At 34.1% G+C, this 19,616-nt stretch overlaps 1 pseudogene; it reads right to left on the minus strand.

The window, feature by feature from the left end:
* Nucleotides 1-1,495: 1,495 nt before the first annotated feature.
* On the minus strand, nucleotides 1,496-4,088 carry LOC112738206 (NAD(P)H-dependent 6'-deoxychalcone synthase-like; annotated as a pseudogene).
* Nucleotides 4,089-19,616: the final 15,528 nt, after the last annotated feature.

Here is a 19,616-nt window from a genome sequence, read left to right on the forward strand (position 1 = left end):
GATTGCAAATTAACTTGTTAATTGTGTTATAGATGAACGTCACTTTTTATTTTAGCATTGACCTTTTCTCAATATGCAGAATGCTATTAAATGGGTCACTGTTAGAAACTACTATTATTGATAGCAAGTGTGGAACCAAATGCACTAGGAACTGAAGTAGTCTTAAAGGAGCTAGCAAAAGTAACTACACATTTTTGTTTCAGTATTCTGTCCACATTTTTTTTGAGAATATACAGAAAATAGAAAAAAAATTGTCTTGATATAAAAGATTATTACAAACTCTATGTTGAGTGCGTTGCAAACTTTATACAAAGTTGGTCTCTAGTTTGGATAAAAAGGGAAAATTTACCATACAACCTGATCAAGTATTGGAGCAACGGTGGTTGTTGGAATATGAGTTCAAATTTAAACTTAAGCTTGGTGATATTTATAAGCTTATGAGTCCGAGCCATTTTAGGAGCAAGTTTAACTTACTTATTCTAACCCTATTAAAATATGCTATTTAGTAGATAATTAGTCTATATACAGTTAATTTGTTTTACTTATATACTAATTATAAATTAAAATAATTTTCGATTTTCTGCAAGTATTAGCAAGATATATGGAAGTTGACAAAATTTTGCATTTATTTGCAAATTGTGTGTCGTAACGCTTGAATTGGTTTTAGTTGTCTAATTTACTAACCTTCATTATGAACATAGTATAAATTTTGCTTTACTTGAATGAATACATTTTCCATCTTCTCTAAAAAAACTAAAAAAAAAAAAAATAAAAAAACATTTTCCATCAACATATATTAACTTATTAAGTGACCAAGTATTCATTGCAACTAAGTTCAACCAAGTTTTATCATATATCATGCAATCATTTTCCATATCACACGCCTTATAACTCAACCTCGTTCTCACTTCACTAAGTTTAGTCATCTTTTTTTCTCATTCTTCAGTTCTTGTGCTCTTTAGTCGTCTTCCTTTTTCTTAAGAGTGTTGATGAGTTTAAGAGAAAAATATAGTAGTATCATTAATTATATTAGAAAAAAAAACACACATACATATTATCTCAAACCAAAAAGGTATATAATACAAAATAGAACGTAAATAGTATTGAGATTTAAGAGTGTGTTTAGTTTGTATTTTTATTCCTATTTTTATTTTTAGTATTTTTTGTTCTCATAATTTGATAAAGAAAAAAAAAAAGGTAAAAAGCGAAAATAGAAAACAAAATTTTATTGTTTTTACTATTTTTTCTTTTTTTTTTTTTTACAAAATTCAAAAAACAAAAAATACTAAAAATAAAAATAGAAAATAAAAACAAAAATCAAACACACATTAAATTTACATAGAAGAGAAAATATCTACAAAAATAAATTATATTTGTATTATTTTTATATTTATTTCTCTTGTATATTTTTCTTTTGTAGTATAAAATACATTTTTTTTTAATTTTGTTTACCTTGTTATCAATCACTTTTAATGTTAAAATCAAAAGATACAAAAAAACAAATAATAATAATAATAATAGATGTTATAACGTTTCTTCTCATCAAAATAAACATCAAAGGCAGAAGTATAATTGCTTTCTTGAGAACAAAACCTTTTTGTTTGAAGACTATTCGTCACTGCATACAAACACAAACATGAATACGTAAAGAGTATGGTATCTAGTTCTCTCCATCCCATAGATCATCAATAACGAATCCACCGGGTGGTGCACAATTCTTTACTTTGCGCTCCTGTTTGATTTGATTAATTTTTTTGTAGTCATCATTTGTAAGTGAAAAGTCAAATATTTCTAAATTCTGTTTCATTCTTTTCTTATTGTAGCTCTTCACTATGAAACTCACACCCTGTTCATACAGCCATCTAAGACTTACTTGAGCAACAGTTTTTCCATGAGCATGTGCAATGTGCTTTAGTAATTCATTGTCCATAACATCGTTACTACCCCAAATAGCTCCTTTGGCTCCCAAAAAGGAGAATATGCAGTTACCATAATATCCCTGGCTTTGCAATATTCTCTTAGATTCTTCTGCTGCCAGCAAGGATTCAACTCCACCTGTTTGTGATTGATGTGGTGTTTAATTTAGTGATAAAATAAAATTAAAGATTAAGTACGATTTTAGTCGTTATACTTTAACTTGAAAATTAAAATTGTTCCTAAAATTTTTTTGCGTTCAAAAGCATTCATAACGTTCAATTTTGTTTCAAAATCATCCTTGGTAGTCATAAATTTGTTAAAAACAAAAATACCCTTTTGGTTTCTTCTCCTATTTTTCATTTCCGAGAAAGCATTTCATCTTTCCTTCATTACTTTTAACATTACTCACTCTCCAAAATGTTTGCTTGAAACCCTAACACAACATTTCTCCGATTGAACTTGCGTTGGTGAACAGATTTCACAATTGCCATCTCCAATGAGGGTGTGATCTCGCCCAATTCATTCATCTTCATAGGAATCGAAGTCTTGCTTGAGGTTGGTTACTTGCGTTTTATGGTCTCTTTATCTCAGCTAGTTTTTGTTCAAAGAATTGTTTAAAAAAAATTGAACGTTAGGGACGACTTTTAATACAACAAAATTTTGAAGACGATTTTAATTTTCAAGTTAAATATTCAATTTAAAATCGTACTTATATTGATGTGTGTATATTATATATAAAAAGTTTACTTGATTAACTGCAGGAGGAATTGTAGCAAAAGAGAGGAGATTTTCAAGTTTTTTGCAGGAGAAGTTACTGACTCCAATTGATTTAGTGAGGCCCAAGTTGTGACATTCTTCCATTGAAGCCCACACGCCCTTCAAGTCAAATGGCACCAGGTCTTCAGCATCATAAGGAAATTTCTTTAGCTTAGGCTTCGCACTTATTGGCCAGTGGATTAAGTAAAGATCCAAATATTCTAATCCAAGACTCCTGCGTGCATGCATCAATCACCAAAAGATTATTATTATTCTACCCAGCCAATCTCACATCGTGTGTTTGTTTCATTGCTCCACGCTAAGATGTGTGACTAAAGAAAATTGCACATATCAATTTTAAATTTGACAAATAAAGGGACGGCCGTACTCTCTTATATATAAAAATCCAATTTCATCATGCATTAACTAATATGTTTGACTGATTAAAAAAGACAATATTATGTATAAGGTAAACACATTAAATTATATAATATTTTTTAACTATCAGTTTTACATAATTAAAAATATTTTCATATGAGTAATTAATAATGGACTCTCAAATAAACCAACTTCACCTGATTAGACTAAAATAGATTTTTTTTTGACAAAAAAAATATCATTTTATTTTGCCAAAAATTTTAGACAAACACAATTTTTAGCGAGTCAAGTCTGATGTTCGGATTGAATAAAAATTATTAAAAGAAATACTAAATTTTTTTTTTGCCAAATTCAAAAAAAATTTTAAGCGGAATACTTGTTTAACTCGTTATTTTTTTAGATTAATCAGGCTCAATTTTTTTTTAGTTTAAGATTTAAACGAATCTAACTTTAGAGATAAAAATCTGTCTATTTAAAAAAATAAATCAGTGGGAGATTTAACTCATTTTAATAACCCTCTCAAATGTATTAACACCCGCAATAATAATAAAATGGTGAATTATTAAAGAGCAGTTAATCTTCTACCTAGAGAAAAGTGTTGTAGATCTTACTGAAGTGAATTTTGTAGAGCAGGAAGAACAAGATGGGGATGGTTATCAGATAACCATAACTTGGAAGTGATAAAAAGTTCATTCCTGGAGCTTATGAGACCAAGTTTAAGGGCTTCAGCAATGGCTTCTCCCAGACCCTGTTCAGAGCCATAAAAGGAAGCAGTGTCAAAGTGCCTGTAACCGAGCTTGATGGCCTCAACGGCCGCGGCTTTGACGGTGAGGTCATCGTTTGTTTCGGAACCTGTTCCGAGGCCCGTCACTGGCATGGTGAATGATGATTGTAGGACAACATTTGGGACTGGGACCTCTCCTTGTTTTGCTGTTGAAGACATTGTATATATGTCACAAAATATATGCACTTGATGGTTGCTAATAATAACTTATTAGTATGTATGCAATGTATTATGTATGTGGAGGTGCTAAGTGGTAAAGATCCCTTTATTATATAGCTAATTCAGTCGTGTCTATTACTTTATCTCTAATTTTTATTTAATTTATTTTTATAATAATTTTTTTTAAAAATATTTATTTTTATACATTTTAAATTAAATATTAATTTTTTTAACCATTTTAACAAAGTAGACGCTGCGTGCGTATCGCTTCATTATAGAGTCAAATGAAGCGGCCCCAATGTCGGAATATGGTATTTAATTACCTGTTACGTATGTATTACCTTTCGTTTTTTTAATGTATTTGGTCTTCAATCATGCTGATTTTATTGTGTTACGTACCTAGATAAACTACATGGACCAGAGATTATTAGTTAGACTAGTTATCTTATTTGTTTAATTATACTATATACGTACGATGCATTACATATTTTTTTGTGGTTAATGTGGTTAATTATATAAAAAAAATATTTAGTAACAAAAAATTTTCCACCATAATTAGCCAAAATTTTTTATAATTTATTTCATTTATATCACTTAATAACAGTTTTATTTTTTATCTTATTCTTTTATAATTCCACTTATCATATTCTTATCAAATTCACTTATTAATAATATTAATTATAATATCATATCTCTTATTATTAGACATTCTTATAATCAATACTTAATATTCTTTTTTATACTTTGATTTTTATATTTAAAAATACAATTAATAATAATAATAATAATAATAATAATAATAATAATAATAATAATAATAATAAAGAACGGTAATAATAATATCAATTACATTCAATAATTGTAATTGATTCTTTGTGCATTAAGGCATTTATCATGACTTAATGGAGATATGAAACATGAAAACTACCCTAATATATACATTCCGTTAATTCAATTATGTTCATTCAAAAATCACAAGAATAATACTATTGCAAGTACAATAGTGTATAAAGCCAAGAAATTTTACAAGAAGTTGCCTTTATCATTATAAATAGTATGTCATTTGAATTCGACCTTAATACAGTACATATGGCAGAAGATGCTGAAGAATTTGAACAATAGACGGACTCATCCGACGAGGTTGTTGTCAGTCAACCAATTTCCGAGAATATGAAAAACTGATGAGGTATTATAATAACCCGGTTTATTTTTTGTGTATTTTTTATGTGCATTTATACTTATACTGTACTATTTAGTGAACTGCCAATTTTAGCATTTTATGCATAACATTCGTAAAGTTCATGCTCTATGCAATCAATAAGTTCATATGAATAATATCCATAATTACATGAAATTAACATCTACGTTAACATCCATAATGGCACGAAATTAGCACCTAAAATTACAGTAATGTGTTTTATTTGTTATACTCGATAGTGAAATTAGCTACTTTTATATAGTTAACTATTAGGTTGAGTTTCATTTGGTTTTTTCTTTCTTTTTTTTTTCAGGTCATAAATCAAGCTATTGGTGACAAGGAGCTAAAGCCCGAGGAGGGAATGTACTTCGGCACATTAGAATATGCGCGTGCATATTATTACCAATATGCGATAAGGATTGGTTTTATCGTCAAAATAAGAACCACCGGCTGGGAGACTAAAAGCAGTCAGAAGGTGGTTGTTAATAAGGCTTTGCATTGTAATAGATATGGATATACACTACAAAAAAATAGAACATTTGTAACAAAAAATTTGTATCAAATTTAAAATTGTTACAAATTATAGTTTTTTTGTAACAATAAGAAAATTTGTTACAAAACATTTCAATAATTTGTAACAACTTGATTTCTTTTGTTACAAATTATGTTGGCTTTCGTATCGAATTATTATTTTGTTACAAAATGTTATAATGTTTTGTAACAAAATATCTATTTATTTCAAAAGCTCTAAATATTTTGTAACAAAAAATTAATTTGTCACAAAATTCAAAGATTTTTTGTAACTAATAAAAAATTTTGTTTTAACATACTAAATGTAAGACTTTGTGTAAGACCTAGAAATTTTAGAAGATCTTATTAAGAGCTAATTTAGATTTATTTATTATTAAGTATTTTAATTTCTGAGATTATTTTATTAAAGATAATTAAATCAAATTTTGATTAATTGAGTTTAAAATAATTTAAAATTTTATCTGATTTTATAATTATTGAATTATTTTCTATATTTAAATTATAAAATTTAGCAAATGTAAAATAATAAGAATTTTATACGATTCAGTTTAAATAATTGAGATTTTAAAATTTAATACTAATATTTTTATAAAGAAAAAAATTAATTATATTATCTTATAATTTCAATTAGAGTATTTGATTTCAAATCAATTAATATTTTGATACGATAAAAAATATTTTAGAATAATTTTACAGATTTAATTAGTTTTCAGATTAATCCAAAAACCCCAATTTACCCAAAATTCCTAATTTTACTTTTTGTCCCAAATTAAACTTTAATTCCCAAATTAAATCCAAATCCTAAATTTAACCAAATTAAACCCTAACCCCACTCATCTAACCCTAGCCACCATCCATTCTATTTTGCCCTAATTAACCTACAGAAGAAAGAAACAAAAATGAAAGGAGAAGGGGAAACAAAGGAAAGGGAGAAGAGATAGCGCTTGGGATCAGAGAGGAAGAGAGCGACGGAGAAGAGAGGGATCGGAAGGGAGGGGACCGTGTCCTGCTGCGCCGCCACCGCCACCCCGTCATTGTGGCCGTCGAGTCACCGTCGTGGAGCTGAGTGCGGAGAGTTCATGAGCGAGAGAGAGCGACGTGGAGGGCGAGAGTCATGAGCCTGGGACTGCCATGACCGTCGCAGCACCGCCATCCTCGCGTCAGTCACCACCGCTGTCAGTAATGAAGCCCGTCGCCGCCATCCACGCCTCTGTTGCTGTCTGAACCGCGCACCGCCGTTGGAAGGATCTTCGTTGCCGTCGTTGAAGTGAACGGGAGAGAAGGAGATGTGGAAGGAGGAGCCGTTGAAGCGAGCTTGCTTCCGTCGCGTCCTGCCTAGCCACCGTCATCGAAGCCTCATTGCTGTTGATTAAGGGTGTTATCGAGGAGCTCAAGGATAACGCGCAGAAGTTGAGTGGAGCCGTCTTTCCACTGCTGAAATCATGCTTCGATTTCTGCCCTGTTCTGCCCGGATCTATTCTCCATTCTGCCCCGCCCTTGTTCCGCTGGGTTTGCTGTTCTTCATCGCGCACTGCCGTCGAGCCCAAAGCTGCCGCCATCGCACGAAGCAGAGAGAGTGAAAGACGTGATGGAGGGGTGAGGGAGGAGTTGCCACTGCTGTTGCCAGGGCTAGCCGCCGGAGCCATTGTCGTCGCCGCTGAAGCTAGCCACTGCGGAGCGTTCTGTCATCGTGAAACTTGAAAGGGGATGTCACTGCCATTGTTGCCGGTAGCACTGTTCCCGTTCTGGTTCCAATTCCTTCGTTTATGAGACCTATAACATTTTCTTCCTTGCTTTGTTACCATTTTGTTCCTCTGTCATATTTCCATCCTAATTATGTTAGCATATTTTATTCTAGTGTTGCTAATTTATCTCCTAAACAATTATGATTGGTGCTGAGATCATTGTTGCTGCTGCTCCAAGAGGAAAGTTGTTGCTACTAGGAATTAAAAACAAACGAAGGGTTTGTTGTGTTTAATTACCGAGTTTCAGCTAATTGAGGTAAGAGATTTTATTTTGAAATTAATTGTAATGCCATGGAAGTCTAGGATTTAATTTATTGGAACTTCTTATTAGGGATATTGTTTTTGATTATCAGAACTTGTGAATATTAGGGTTGTTGATTATTGTTCTGTGTAGTTTTTTTTCTGATTTGTTACTTGTTTTGTTTTACTTGTTCTGATTAGTAATTTAGTATTATTGAAACTTCAAATTATTACTTGTTTTTGTTTTTAATTTGTTCTTAATTTAGTTGATGCTAGATTGATGCCCAACAAAATTCATTCATAATAATAATTATTTACATGTTCATACCATCGATTGAGTTGTTACTCTTGAGTTGTTATCCATGATTGAGTTCATACCACCATGAACTGTTGATGAATTCTAACAGACAGCACAAAATAAAAACTATTAGTGAAACCACTAAAGATATTTGCCTATTTGTTGCCGACATGGGACTTTATGCAGAGTCTAAAAAGGTATGTAATTTCCATCATCCAGCTTACTTCATGATCCTTGCGTTTGTTTTTGGAATTCACTTTGAGAGGTTTATGAATCATAAAATTGTTTGAAGCTCATGAATGTATATTAACATAAACTTTCATATTCATCCAAATAAAGTAAAACTTTAGCTGGATTATGTATAAGAATTTCGACTTTCATGAAAAATCACTTTCAAGTTATTCACTGAATTAAGCTATTACACATTTTTGTTCCCTATTTTCTTTAGGTAAGTCAAGTCTTTCCCTTTAGAGAGTTCTATATTAGTATACATTCTATGGAAGTTATTGTCAGTTGTTTAAGATAAATTTTATTTATTAATCATGTTGGATGGTGCTTATTGGTCCCCCCTTTAGAGGGTCGTACAAATGAAGTAGTTAAAGTGATGTAAAGTTGGTACAACAAAAAGTTATGACAATAACAAATAGTATCTTACTGTTTAGTTATTACATATATTACCTATGCAACAAATTGTATCAATGCAATCACTTAAGGAGTCCCCTCGTAGCAAGTGGTAGAGAAAACCTAAAAAAGATAAAAATAAAAAATGTTTGAAGACTTGGCCTTATATGTATCCTTATATATTTCCAGAACTACTCCAAATGTTTCACATTATATTTGTCACTTTGCCTTTCATTACATGATCATCACTCATTTGAACATCATTCAGTGTTGTGTAAATATCAGATTAACAACAATTTTATACTAACTATCTTTTTATTATCACAGTCAATTATCTTATAATAGAAAGTATTTCACTGTTACCCTCTTTTTTTTCTCCTGTAGCTATTCCTTGAACTACTTGATTGTCTGCTAGAATACTACTCCTATGTATTGCTTTACTGGTAGTCCTGGCTTCACTAACTTCTATAAGGTAATAAATAAAGGCAAAAAGCAAAGATGTTCCTAAACGTCTTGATTATTGTTCCATTGTTTTATACTTTTATGATATTTAATAAATTTCTTAAACTAAAATGCATGTTTAGATCTGAGTCATGATTATTGTATCAACATGTCCTATTTTATTGCACTTCTCTCCAAAGGTTATTCATGGTAAAAATTTTAGAGTTTGTATTCATTGTTAAATAATACGAGTATAATTTTTTATTTTTTCCTGTACATATTTAAAGGAAAAACAAATCTTATTTTTTAAACTAGTGTTTTTTGTTTGGTGGTCTTTTCAGGTGTGTGGCACTTATTAGAACTTCTCCATGAGAAATGAGAAAGGAACTATATGAACATGATGGAGTTTGTAATTTGTAGTTTACATTTTGGAGATTTATAATTCCTTATTTTTCTTGTCCTATATATTTATCTAGTTTATTAGGGTTCTTCAATGTGTCTTGATAGTTTGTACTTTAAAGTTTATATGTTGAAGATTTATAAAACAATCTTAGTTAATGAAAGATATTTGAACTATCTATGTTATTATATATTATATAAATGTTAACTTATTGAGTAAATTAGTTAATATATTAATTAATTAAAAAATAATATAATTTGATAAATTATGTGTGTAATTTGTATTAAAAAATTATTACAAAATAAATAGTGTTTTATAACTAAAAAAAAAAGTTACAAAATCAAGTTACATTTTGTAACAAAATTTTATGATAGGAAAAAATAGATTGTCACCAAAAATACATTGAAGATCAAAATTTGTTACCACTTTTGTAACAACTTCTGGTTTTTTGTATCAGAAAAATTTGTTACAAAATATCACTTTGAATTGTAACAGTTCCGTTTTTTGTTACAAAAACTTTTTGTAACGGAACATACTGCAACGGCTCCTTTTTTTGTTACAAAATTCTTTTGTTTCAAAATTTTGATTTTTTGTAATAAATTTTTTTGTTACAAATATTGCTTTTTTTTTTGTAGGGATACCGCACATCCCATGTGAAGGAACCCAAGAGAAAGAAAACAGTGGCATCAACAAACTGCAAACCCCATTGCTATTTAGCATTAGATAAGATGATAGGGCAGTGGAGGATTTCTCGAGTAGAGATATCCCACGCACACTCGCTTAATCCGAAGCTATCTGGAATGCCCTCAGCAAACTGTCAGCTAAGTATGCATGTGAAGGACCTGATACAGCAAAACAACCAAGTTGGTATTAGACCGAGTAAGACATACCCTATTAGCCAATGCCGCCGGTGGCCCTGCCAACCTTACCTTTACGGAGAAGGATGTTAGAAATTACATTAGTCGTTACTTATGCATTTCCGGGGATGAGACGGATCCAAAAGAGCTACTTAAGCACTTCTCACGGATGAAGGAGCTCAATCCAAATTTTTTCTTTGAAATAGATGTGGACGAAAACCATAGCCTTAGAAATGTGTTTTGGGCCGATGCTCAGTGTAGAGCTGCATAAGAATATTTCGGTGATGTCATGACGTTTGACACTACTTACAAGACTAATAGGTACCAAATTATTATTTTTTTGTTCGACTTAATTAGATTTTTTTCAGCTAAAGCATTTGGATTTTATACCTACGTTACATGTTTTTATATTTTCATTGTTTAGGTAGGACATGCCGTTCAGGTCTTTCGTAGGTGTCAACCACCATGGGATGTTTATGTTTCTTGGGTGCGCATTATTGCGGAATAAGAAGACTCGTATATTCCAATGGCTTTTTCGGACTTGGGTGAAGTGCATGGGAAAGGCCCCCGTATGTGTTATAACAGATCAATGCCTGCAGATGCGTTCTGCGTTAGAGACCATATTACCAAACACACGCCATAGATGGTGCATATGGCATATCCTAAAGAAGATATCACACAAGCTGGTAGGTTACCATCGTTTCGATCAGCTCAACACATGCATGAAGAGGATTATGTTTGAATCCAACTCTAAGGACTCATTTGAGAGAGATTGGCACGATTTTATCGAAGAGTATGACCTCCGAAATTCTAGGTGGCTAAACGGTAGTATAATCTTCCAGTTTATTGCTGCCTGTGTTTAGCTTCTTTATAGATGTTATTTTAAGTCAATATAGATGTTGCACTCATGAGTTAACTTACGCTATTCTTTTTGCATTTTTTGTTTTCTTTATGCATTGGTAGATATGTTTGCTGACCGACACATGTGGGTACCATTATTTTTCAAGGACGAATTCTGGACTGGCATGAGAAGCACACAACGTAGTGAGAGCATGGATGCAATTTTTGATAAATATTTAAACAGTAAGAGCTCTTTGTTACAATTTGTTCGCCAATACCAAAACTGTCTTATAGACAAAGAGCAAAAGGAGTTTGAGTGTGACACTACTGATTTAAGGGGGATTATCCCTTGTGTTTCCAGCTCACCAATAGAGAAGCAGTTCTAGAGAGAATATACAAACTCCATGTTTCGAGATGTTCAGGATCAATTTATAAAAAAGTCGGATTGCAACATCTCCTCAATCAACCATCATGGCACAAGTACAGTTTGTGAAGTTGACCAACAAAAGATGGTGTCTGACATGTTAGTGTATAGCAGATACCAAGTCGTCTATTGCTTGTAGTCATCAGAAGTTCAATGTGATTGCTTTATGTTCCAATCGGATGGTATTCTATGTTGTCACATTCTTGCTGTTCTTTTACATTTTCGTGTAATAGCAGTGTACTCACAATACATTCTATCCCGGTGGAGTAAGAATGTTAGTCGGAGACACACATACATCAAGAGTAGCCTTGACATGGACCGTTCTGACGACAGCATGACCATTTTTAGGGAATTATATTCTGCTTTTTACAACATCACTAAGGATTTCGTGGCTACTCCGGAGGTTGCTGTCATATTGCGTGATGCCATCGACAGTGCTCGGAACAAGCTCAAAGAACACAAGTAATCCGAGCATCAAGCTGCACATGTACCAAGTGCAATTAACTCGCATACGCGTGATGAGTGTCCTGTTAGCATAGATGAGCTACAAGGCCTACGACATGTTCCTACGCGAGATCGTCCAACATCCACCAAACTTGGGGCAGATCTAGAAAAATCTATTAAAAAGAGGGCTTGCAAACACAAGAACACGCACAATCACAACAAGGTAAATATGAGATCTACCCTTTTTCACGTCATTCGTTTGTTTTTAGTGTGCTGAATGGATGATAAGTTAGGATGTTATTTTTCAATATGATTTGTGTGTTCAGGGACCTAATGGTAATACACAACCATCTCCTACCAATGTGGCATCTTCCTACAAAGATACACAGTGGACTTGTTCAGAAACGACAGAAAATTTGGCTATGTATTCTAGTTCCTTCACATCACTATTGAATTCATTCCATAATGCCGAACAATTGTGTATGTACACCTTGTATTTTTTTTCATAGCATTAATGTCATGTCCATCTATTTATTGTTTCCTCTTTGTTTAGTTTTTAATTTTTTTTCCACATGAAGTATTTTTGGAGGATTTGAAGTTTAACAGCACTACATATCATAAGCTTTAGAGTTTAGCAACTACTTTATACTTTAGTCATGCTTCAACTTTATTTTACGTTATTATGATTTGGTGGTTTATTGGGTTGGTTTTATATATTTTTATATACTCAACTTTATTTTACCTTATTACAACTTCATATACCATTATTAAACAAAATATAATAATAGACTTGGGCCACTGATATACAACCTTTTTATTTTTTTAATATTTTTTACCTTTATTATTTTTTACTAATATTTAAAATAATAAATATTCAGTTGATAATTTGATCATTATGATAATTTGGTGCATTACATAAAATTTAAACTTGAATTTTGAAAGTATCTCGTATACAATAAGATCTTTATTTCATTATTTAAAAAATTAGTCATCAAAAAGGCATATCCAGGAATGTATTTTGTTTACATCCAATAACATTCTCTAATTTTTCAGAATAACAACCACGATTGACAATATATTGTTTGCGCATAGATATTTTTAGCTAGCTGTTAAGTATAGATAATTTTAGAGTTCAATAAAAAAATTTTTCATTAGATATACAAAAGAAAATTCAAACTTCAATTAATGTGTTCTCGATCGAACAAAAACAAGTCAAACACATAAAAAAAACTAAAAGAACACAAAAATAATTTTTTTCGTATATAATTTTTTATTGTGATATTAAATTCTTGTGAACTTATTTTTCTATGCAAATCTAATAACATTCGCAAGTATTTTATGATAAAATCTAGAAAATTCTACAACCATATTAATAGTAAAAACACACAGTAATTCTAGTCCTAATTAATTATTTGTAGATATATTTATCCTGCTGTCCGGTATAGAAAACTTTTTAAAACGATGCACCTGTTTTTTGTTTGAATCCAATAACATCCATCTGTATTTCAGGATAACATCCATAAAATTTTGAAATCAAATTAACGGAAAACACACACACCAACTTTTCTAATCCCAAGTTATGGCTTATAGTTCTGTTTAGCTTTCTTAGCCAGTTCCGTCCTTCGAACCAGTGATCTTGTCCTTGGATTCGTCCAACGGTCTTCAATCTTTTTCTTCTTTTTCCTATCCTGGCCTCCACCTGATGACATGGCACATTGAGTACACCCTCTACCACACTCCTAGAGACTTTGTCTTTGCAAATTAGTATGTCAGTTACAATTTCCTTCCAAATTTGTCTTTGCAAATTATTGTGATGAGTATTCCATTCATCTCTGCCCAATTTTTGAGATTCTCTACTGTTACGTATTTTTGGGTAGTTAGTGTTAAAATCTTGTGATTTTGGTTGTTTAGGGATACTCTAACATAGATTCTAAGTGGGTTCTATCCCTATTTCATATGGGCTGAGGTAAGAAGTATTCTAACCCTTGTGATTTATCAATTTCATGAACCCTAGGTTAATGTATATATGTGAAATTGGTTATGTTAGTGTATTGCGTGATTTTGGTGCACAATTGGAAGATTGATATTGCTTGTGGGGTCTTGGTGAAGCTTGGAGCTAAGGGTTGGTGGAAAGCTAAATTATTTTTACTACAAGAGGTACAGTTTAAGTTTCATTTAAGTACCGTGTGGTGTGATGAGAATTCCTAGGCTAGATGCCCCTAGGATTAAGTTGGATTATGTAAATGGTTGGTACTAATATGCATAGTTGATATGTAATGTAAATTAATGATTGGGTTGAGAATTGTGTGAAATTGTATGTTTGGTGTGTTGAGGATTTGATGAATTGAATAATGAATATTGGTTTGTGGAATATACATTTAAAGTGTGAATTTGGGCCAGAGGCCGTGTATTTTTTGGGCCGGAAGCCGAAAATAGGTAAGGAAGGTAAGTTCATGTGTGTATTGTGTGATGATATAAGAGATTGGATGAATTTTAGATATTGAATGTGTGAATAATTGGTGTGATTATTGAATAATAAGGTTTGAGGAATTGGGGTGTGGAATTTGATAGTTTTGAATGAAATTATGTAGATGAGATAGGTTTGGTTTTAGTTGAGTGTAATTATGTGAATGTGGTTAAATTGTGGCCATTTTGATGAGTGGAAATGAATTTGGCTTGTGAACATTGGAAAAATTGGTGATTTCTATTTTTGGGTAAAACTGATTTTTGACCAACTTTGGCGGTTCGTAACTCGGTCCACGAAGTTTAGAATTCTTCAAAATTAGATTTTTATGAAAGTTTATTCAACGATCTTTCCAACGGTTCAGAAATAGTTGAAAAAGAAATTTTGTAGAAGAAATTATGTGTGTTGGAAGTTTGGGTTTTGAAAATGCAATTCTGAAGCTTTTTAACTTAGTAAAATTTTTGGTAAAACGTACTCCGACGCGCACGCATGGCCGACGCACACACGTCACTCACGATTTTTACCCTCTCACGTGTGCACCTGGCCGATGCGTATGCGTCGATGTATTGATGCAATTGCCCAGTAGAAATTCCAGAGAGTTGCGCTGCTATTGTGCTAGTTTTGTGCAAGGAGCATAAAACGCACCCACGCGTACACGTCACTGACGCACACGCTTGGCGCCACCTTTCTGCTTCCCATGCGTGCACATGGACGATGCGCACACGTCACTATAACTTTTCTGCTTACTACGCGTGCGCGTGGGAGACACGCACGCGTGACCCCGTTTCACCCCAAAGCTGATTTTGAGTTTTCAAGCCAAATTTTAGACTTCTAAGTCTCCATCCTCACCTCTTATGCCCTCAATACTTATAGTATGCCTAGCGATTGAAAGAGGCTAGGAGATGTGGTAACTTGTGGACAAATTAAGGGGAGAATTAATGATGAATCATGATTAATGATGACTGTATGAGTTGCTCAGGGTGATAATAGAAGTGCGGTATACGCCGTGAGCCAAAGGGCTGTATTTGATAATGATTATTGGCTGGTTATGGGGTATGTTATAAGCCGGATGGCTATGATAAATACTGTCTATGTAATTTCGACTTGGAATCAATCCGGACTTGTCGCACTCGGGTTCTTTTCAATTATGCTCGTAGTGCTTTCATCAGTCAATGAAGTCTTTCCAGAAGGGTATAGGACTGACAAAACAACCTCAACCGAATAAGCCGAAACCACAGAAGGATAAGAAGAAAGGGCATAAAGCTAAGCAAAGGAAAGCATTCTTTTTTTGTTTTGGGGAAGGGCTAGTGCACCTCACCCGAGGTTCACGTCGCTAGGTCAATTCATGCTTCGACGCACTCCCGCCTCGTGTTTTCGACAGAGTGTTCCCTTGACTCTTCAATAGATTCATCTTAACTTAAGAAAAGTGGTACTTTCTGTTTGCCTTCCCGTCTTTTCTCAGCGGATCAACCACATAGTCCGAAGTCACTAACGTGACGGGAATGTAGCTATCTTTTGGTCAGGTTTTCCGGGGGTCGGTTCCTCTACTAGAATAGGTTCAGAACGCCTCACTTCCCCTTTTGGCGGAATTGCTTTCGGTGCTTATCTTCAATCATAAGATGGTCACCTGCCCCCCTGCCCTTTTTGTTGGCTTAGAGCGAGTATGAAGTCAGGGAGGAAGAAGAAGAGCCCGGCTGGGCAGGAAGTTTACTGGTTCGCTAGAGCCAGGGAACGAGCACTCAGGGATTAGCATAGAAATGGAAGGCAGAACAAATCCCGATTCCTGAAGTGACTTTGAAACATAAACATCATCAAATACGGCTACTGAAACTGCTAAATCAACAGATTATTGATTTATGGCTGAAAATGAAACTATGGCTTTGAATGATTGCTTTATCTTGAGCTCTCTTTCTCGGAAGTGCGACTCCAGAGAGATGATGGAAGGTGAGGATCCCCTTCCTTGTTCCTTCTGGTACTATAAAATTGCCACCAGCAAGATGGTGGGAGGTTAGGATCCCCTCCTTGGTTCCTCCTATGCATATGAGAACGTACCTCCTGGGTAGATGCAAGGGTTGTGGTTGTGCCCCACTTGCTCCAGGTTGGTTAGTATAGAGGCTCCCCGGGTGGATGCATGGGTTGTGGTTTCGCCCCACTTGCCCGGGAGTTATGACGAGTGATGTATAAAATGTGCAATCATGTGATGTATAAATGATGATATGGTCATGATTAATGATTATGGAATGTTATGAATGAATGTGAAATGATTATCTAAGTTACGAGTTTCCCTGGATGAAAGCAGTGACTAGCCACCACGTGCTCTAGGTTGAGACTCGATACTCTACTGACCTTATTTCGTAAGTGTGGCCGGACACAGTGAAAGTTCTGGATTAGCTCACCCCCGTGGATAAACACCAGTGCGGGTGTTGTATGATTATGATTATGATCATGTTTATGATTGAGAATAACGATTTACCTATTTGTTTTGGATTGCTATATCATATATTCTATGTTACCTGATTATGTGATACTTGTTCTACTTGTACTTTAATTGTGTATTACTTGTTTGTATTGCTTGTGTTTCTACAACTGAGAGGTCCCTCATGCTGGTGTCGGTGGACGCTGAGGGTTGTTCTTGATGAGATGAGTTGATGATGTAATTGAATAATGATGATGATTATTGAATGAGATAATTTGAGCCCCCTGGGTAGATGCAGTGAAGTGATTTCACTTGCTCCAGGTGAGGATATGATGTATTGATATAGAATTGCTGAGACAGAATAACTGGTGATGGTTTTGTTTATGACTCTGATTCTGATTCGTTGGAGAGTTAGAGAGATTTGAGAAGTATGAAGAATAAGAATTTGATTTAGCATTCCCTTATGACAGTTGCCTATTTATGGATTAGCAAGAACATAGGATGAATATTTGGTGAAAGAAAGTTTAGGATGCTTAGTGAGTTTTTATTACAATGCATTGTATTTATTTGGCACTTTTACCGTACTGGAAACCCATGGGTCGGGGGTTCTCATTCCGTATATATCTCTTGTTTTTCAGATACAGGTCCAGGTGCTCAGAAGTGAGTTGTGGTTCATCTGAGAGATGGCGAAGATCTTTATATTCTCTACTTTATATTTACTTAGAATCTCTCCACCTTTATTTTGAAAAGCTTTATTATGTATTGAACTCTTCTGAACTTGCCTATAGAGGCTCTTATGTTTCTTTTGGGAGAGATTAGGAGATACTGTTGTGAACTACTGTCATACTGTACCCTAGCCGGCCTACACTTCACGGGTCGCGACTAGTGGCTATTTACTTATGTTATATATCTGTATACTGTCCTTCTCTTACTCTCCTTCATACCTTTATCTGTATGTTTGATGAGCGGATATTTTATACGCTTTTTGGGGATAATTTCATATAGTTTTGAGTATGTTTTAGTTAGTTTTTAGTCTATTTTTATTAGTTTTTAGGAAAAATTCATATTTCTGGACTTTACTATGAGTTGTGTGTTTTTCTGTAATTTCAGGTATTTTTCTGGCTGAAATTGAAGGAGCTGAGCAAAAATCTGATTCAGGTTGAAAAAGGACTGCTGATGTTGTTGGATTCTGACCTCCCTGAACTCAAAGTGAATTTTCTGGAGCTACAGAACTCAAAATGGCATGCTTCCAATTGCGTTGGAAAGTAGACATCCAGGGCTTTCCAGCAATATATAATAGTCCATACTTTGCACAAGGATAGACGACGTAAACTGGCGTTCAACGCCAGTTCTCTGCCCAATTCTGGCGTCCAGCGCCAGAAAAGGATCAAAAGCTGGAGTTGAACGCCCAAACTGGCATAAAAACTGGCGTTCAACTCCACAAATGGCCTCTGCACGTGAATTGCTTAAGTCTCAGCCCAGCACACACCTAGTGGGCCCCAGAAGTGGATCTCTGCATCATCCATCATAGTCTACTCATATTTTGTAACCCTAGGCTACTAGTTTAGTATTTAAACAACTTTTAGAGATTTATTTTGCATCTCATGACATTTTAGATCTAAACTTTGTATTTTCTGACGGCATGAGTCTCTAAACCCCATTGTTGGGGGTGAGGAGCTCTGCTGTGTCTCGATGAATTAATGCAAGTATTTCTGTTTTCCATTCAAACACGCTTGTTCCTATCTAAGATGTTCATTCGTGCTTAACTGTGATGGAGGTGATGACCTGTGACACTCATCACCTTCCTCAAATCATGAACGTGTGCCTGACAACCACCTCCGTTCTATATACGATTGAATGAGTATCTCTTAGATTCCTTAATCAGAATCTCCGTGGTATAAGCTAGAATTGATGGCGGCATTCCTGAGAATCCGGAAAGTCTAAACCTTGTCTGTGGTATTCCGAGTAGGATTCAAGGATTGAATGACTGTGACGAGCTTCAAACTCCTGAAGGCTGGGCGTTAGTGACAGACGCAAAAGGATAGTAAATCCTATTCCAACCGGATCGAGAACCAACCGGTGATTAGCCGTGCTGTGACAGAGCGCGTGAGCGTAGTTTTCACTGGAAGGATGGAAGGTAGCCATTGACAACGGTGATCCACCAACACACAGCTTGCCATAGGGGGACGTGCGTGCGTGAATTAGAAGACAGAGGAAAGCAGAGATTCAGAAGACAAAGCATCTCCAAAACTCCAACATATTCTCCATTACTACATAACAAGTAACCTTTAATCCATGCTCTTTTGTTTGTTGCAATTCAACTGATAAACATAATTGACTTCCTGACTAAGATTTACGAGATAACCATAGATTGCTTCAAACCAACAATCTCTGTGGGATTCGACCCTTACTCACGTAAGGTATTACTTGGACGACCCAGTGCACTTGCTGGTCAGTGGTACGAGTTGTGAAAAGTGTGATTCACAATTTGTGCACCAATGTTGCTTTCGACTTCACGCTTTATCTTTTAGTTGTCGATGCGTGAGTGACACGACTTCGCGATTTTATTTTTACTTTTTTCAGGCTTCTCGATTAATACTCCTTTCAATTATACTTATATTTATGTATTAAAAATCCACCCGAGAGTCGTACAATCGTAATATCATTGACTTATGACTCGAGCATAAGGATTTGAATATTAGG

The sequence above is a fragment of the Arachis hypogaea genome, chromosome 13 (genome assembly GCF_003086295.3).
Source record: "Arachis hypogaea cultivar Tifrunner chromosome 13, arahy.Tifrunner.gnm2.J5K5, whole genome shotgun sequence".
NCBI lineage: Eukaryota > Viridiplantae > Streptophyta > Magnoliopsida > Fabales > Fabaceae > Arachis > Arachis hypogaea.